Below are 5,247 nucleotides of genomic sequence, written 5' to 3'. Positions count from 1 at the left end.
CGCTGAAGACGGCACAACACCAGCCAGAAATGCATCCGCCATTATCCACAATAAAAGCCTCCAAAAGGTTCCCCCGGGTCTCTGTTCTCTCTTTTCAAGGAAGGAGTTTATGCCGCACATATCTACGCGTCAGCCTGGTACGCCATCGCAGAGCACCCCGCCTCACCTTGGGTTAGGACATCACAGGCTTGTGCTGATTTCAGCTCCTCGTCGTACCAAAGCAATTTGGTTGGTCCTTCACCCGCCCCTGAGCGCAGGAAGAAAACCGGCAGTTGCGAGGTTATTCCAACCTCGTTGTGGGCTGCAGGCAGTGTCCTCGTCGCCCCTGCTCAATGGACTTCTGCAATCGGAGGCTGAGGCGTCATAGGAGAGCTGAGGAGGCTCTATTGTGGACAAGCAAGCTGCCAAACAGAGCATCACATTTTGGTTTGTTTACACGGATTCACTCTGCTCCAATCCCGCACTCACGCACAAGGGAATCCACGGTTTTCCACCCCCACCGCACCAACATCCTATGTCCACTTACAAGGGACTCTGGGACATGTAGTCTTTCCCACCACGCGGGATGCTGCACAGGTGTGCTGACACCAACGTAATTGGGGGAGGTGCGGACTCGACAAATCGGGTTCAAAAGAGAGGCGGAACCTGCAGCTTAGTGACATTTTCCTGTGGAGGCTTCGGGCGCTGAAGACGGCACAACACCAGCCAGAAATGCATCCGCCATTATCCACAATAAAAGCCTCCAAAAGTTTTCCCTGGGTCTCTGTTCTCTCTTTTCAAGGAAGGAGTTTATGCCGCACATATCTACGCGTCAGCCTGAGACGCCATCGCAGAGCACCCCGCCTCACCTTGGGTTAGGACATCACAGGCTTGTGCTGATTTCAGCTCCTCGTCGTACCAAAGCAATTTGGTTGGTCCTTCACCCGCCCCTGAGCGCAGGAAGAAAACCGGCAGTTGCGAGGCTATTCCAGCCTCGTTGTGGGCTGCAGGCAGTGTTCTCGTCGCCCCTGCTCAATGGATTTCTGCAATCGGAGGCTGAGGCGTCATAGGGGAGCTGAGGAGGCTCTATTGTGGACAAGCAAGCTGCCAAAGAGAGCATCACATTTTGGTTTGTTTACACAGATTCACTCTGCTCCAATCCCGCACTCACGCACAAGGGAATCCACGGTTTTCCACCCCCACCGCACCAACATCCTATGTCCACTTACAAGGGACTCTGGGACATGTAGTCTTTCCCACCATGCGGGATGCTGCACAGGTGTGCTGACACCAACGTAATTGGGGGAGGTGCGGACTCGACACATCGGGTTCAAAAGAGAGGCGGAACCTGCAGCTTAGTGACATTTTCCTGTGGAGGCTTCGGGCGCTGAAGACGGCACAACACCAGCCAGAAATGCATCCGCCATTATCCACAATAAAAGGAATGTATGACGTTAGAACGAATTCCGTTGCAACGCATGCCTTTACCACGCATGCGTTACAACGGAATTCGTTTTCCACGCTTAACCTTTACCTCGAATATTCCTTTACCACGCATACATTTACACCGTTTTTGTTGTAAATGTATGCATGGTGAGGGCATACTCTTGATAAAGATTAAAACTCTCCCCTTACATTCCCCCAGCCTCATTCCTTATATTTACCCTTAACCCTTAATATATATGTATATATGTATTTTACTAAAATACCCCTTACCTTTTAACTCGCCTTCCATCCATCTTCTCTGGTTACGTCGGACGTACGTCGTTAAGAGGAAACGGAAGTTACTTTCCGTTTCCTCTCTAACGACGTTGATAGCTTCGGCTTTAGCTTCGGCTCCTCAGGTTAGTTTTATTTTTTGGGGGGTAGACCCCCCCAGCCCCCCTTTTCATCCCAGCGCTTTATTTTTTTTTTATGGGGGAGAACCCCCAAACCCCCCTTCGTTTTTCTTTTCATTTACCACACATGCCTTTACTACGTATTTCGTAGTAAAGGTATGCGTGGTAAAGCCTTTAGTTGTAACCACGCATGCGTTGTAGTGCATGCGTGGTAAATGATTTCGGGGAAACGGCTTCGTTGTAGAGGCCGTTTCCCCAATAAAAGCCTCCAAAAGTTTCCCCTGGGTCTCTGTTCTCTCTTTTCAAGGAAGGAGTTTATGCCGCACATATCTACGCGTCAGCCTGAGACGCCATCGCAGAGCACCCCGCCTCACCTTGGGTTAGGACATCACAGGCTTGTGCTGATTTCAGCTCCTTGTCGTACCAAAGCAATTTGGTTGGTCCTTCACCCGCCCCTGAGCGCAGGAAGAAAACCGGCAGTTGCGAGGTTATTCCAACCTCGTTGTGGGCTGCAGGCAGTGTCCTCGTCGCCCCTGCTCAATGGACTTCTGCAATCGGAGGCTGAGGCATCATAGGGGAGCTGAGGAGGCTCTATTGTGGACAAGCAAGCTGCCAAACAGAGCATCACATTTTGGTTTGTTTACACGGATTCACTCTGCTCCAATCCCGCACTCACGCACAAGGGAATCCATGGTTTTCCACCCCCACCGCACCAACATCCTATGTCCACTTACAAGGGACTCTGGGACATGTAGTCTTTCCCACCACGCGGGATGCTGCACAGGTGTGCTGACACCAACGTAATTGGGGGAGGTGCGGACTCGACACATCGGGTTCAAAAGAGAGGCGGAACCTGCTGCTTAGTGACATTTTCCTGTGGAGGCTTCGGGCGCTGAAGACAGCACAACACCAACCAGAAATGCATCCGCCATTATCCACAATAAAAGCCTCCAAAAGTTTCCCCTGGGTCTCTGTTCTCTCTTTTCAAGGAAGGAGTTTATGCCGCACATATATACGCATCAGCCTGAGATGCCATCGCAGAGCACCCCGCCTCACCTTGGGTTAGGACATCACAGGCTTGTGCTGATTTCAGCTCCTCGTCGTACCAAAGCAATTTGGTTGGTCCTTCACCCGCCCCTGAGCGCAGGAAGAAAACCGGCAGTTGCGAGGTTATTCCAACCTCGTTGTGGGCTGCAGGCAGTGTCCTCGTCGCCCCTGCTCAATGGACTTCTGCAATCGGAGGCTGAGGCATCATAGGGGAGCTGAGGAGGCTCTATTGTGGACAAGAAAGCTGCCAAACAGAGCATCACATTTTGGTTTGTTTACACGGATTCACTCTGCTCCAATCCCGCACTCACGCACAAGGGAATCCACGGTTTTCCACCCCCACCGCACCAACATCCTATGTCCACTTACAAGGGACTCTGGGACATGTAGTCTTTCCCACCACGCGGGATGCTGCACAGGTGTGCTGACACCAATGTAATTGGGGGAGGTGCGGACTCGACACATCGGGTTCAAAAGAGAGGCGGAACCTGCAGCTTAGTGACATTTTCCTGTGGAGGCTTCGGGCGCTGAAGACGGCACAACACCAGCCTGAAATGCATCCACCATTATCCACAATAAAAGCCTCCAAAAGGTTCCCCCGGGTCTCTGTTCTCTCTTTTCAAGGAAGGAGTTTATGCCGCACATATCTACGCGTCAGCCTGAGACGCCATCGCAGAGCACCCCGGCTCACCTTGGGTTAGGACATCACAGGCTTGTGCTGATTTCAGCTCCTCGTCGTACCAAAGCAATTTGGTTGGTCCTTCACCCGCCCCTGAGCGCAGGAAGAAAACCGGCAGTTGTGAGGCTATTCCAGCCTCGTTGTGGGCTGCAGGCAGTGTTCTCGTCGCCCCTGCTCAATGGATTTCTGCAATCGGAGGCTGAGGCGTCATAGGGGAGCTGAGGAGGCTCTATTGTGGACAAGCAAGCTGCCAAAGAGAGCATCACATTTTGGTTTGTTTACACAGATTCACTCTGCTCCAATCCCGCACTCACGCACAAGGGAATCCACGGTTTTCCACCCCCACCGCACCAACATCCTATGTCCACTTACAAGGGACTCTGGGACATGTAGTCTTTCCCACCATGCGGGATGCTGCACAGGTGTGCTGACACCAACGTAATTGGGGGAGGTGCGGACTCGACACATCGGGTTCAAAAGAGAGGCGGAACCTGCAGCTTAGTGACATTTTCCTGTGGAGGCTTCGGGCGCTGAAGACGGCACAACACCAGCCAGAAATGCATCCACCATTATCCACAATAAAAGCCTCCAAAAGGTTCCCCCGGGTCTCTGTTCTCTCTTTTCAAGGAAGGAGTTTATGCCGCACATATCTACGCGTCAGCCTGAGACGCCATCGCAGAGCACCCCGGCTCACCTTGGGTTAGGACATCACAGGCTTGTGCTGATTTCAGCTCCTCGTCGTACCAAAGCAATTTGGTTGGTCCTTCACCCGCCCCTGAGCGCAGGAAGAAAACCGGCAGTTGCGAGGTTATTCCAACCTCGTTGTGGGCTGCAGGCAGTGTCCTCGTCGCCCCTGCTCAATGGACTTCTGCAATCGGAGGCTGAGGCGTCATAGGAGAGCTGAGGAGGCTCTATTGTGGACAAGCAAGCTGCCAAACAGAGCATCACATTTTGGTTTGTTTACACGGATTCACTCTGCTCCAATCCCGCACTCACGCACAAGGGAATCCACGGTTTTCCACCCCCACCGCACCAACATCCTATGTCCACTTACAAGGGACTCTGGGACATGTAGTCTTTCCCACCACGCGGGATGCTGCACAGGTGTGCTGACACCAACGTAATTGGGGGAGGTGCGGACTCGACAAATCGGGTTCAAAAGAGAGGCGGAACCTGCAGCTTAGTGACATTTCCCTGTGGAGGCTTCGGGCGCTGAAGACGGCACAACACCAGCCAGAAATGCATCCGCCATTATCAACAATAAAAGCCTCCAAAAGTTTTCCCTGGGTCTCTGTTCTCTCTTTTCAAGGAAGGAGTTTATGCCGCACATATCTACGCGTCAGCCTGAGACGCCATCGCAGAGCACCCCGCCTCACCTTGGGTTAGGACATCACAGGCTTGTGCTGATTTCAGCTCCTCGTCGTACCAAAGCAATTTGGTTGGTCCTTCACCCGCCCCTGAGCGCAGGAAGAAAACCGGCAGTTGTGAGGCTATTCCAGCCTCGTTGTGGGCTGCAGGCAGTGTTCTCGTCGCCCCTGCTCAATGGATTTCTGCAATCGGAGGCTGAGGCGTCATAGGGGAGCTGAGGAGGCTCTATTGTGGACAAGCAAGCTGCCAAAGAGAGCATCACATTTTGGTTTGTTTACACAGATTCACTCTGCTCCAATCCCGCACTCACGCACAAGGGAATCCACGGTTTTCCAC

The sequence above is a fragment of the Lissotriton helveticus genome, chromosome 1_1 (assembly GCF_964261635.1).
Source record: "Lissotriton helveticus chromosome 1_1, aLisHel1.1, whole genome shotgun sequence".
Lineage (NCBI taxonomy): Eukaryota > Metazoa > Chordata > Amphibia > Caudata > Salamandridae > Lissotriton > Lissotriton helveticus.
The sequence above is the reverse complement of the archived record's forward strand: the minus strand, read 5'-3'. Positions refer to the sequence as shown.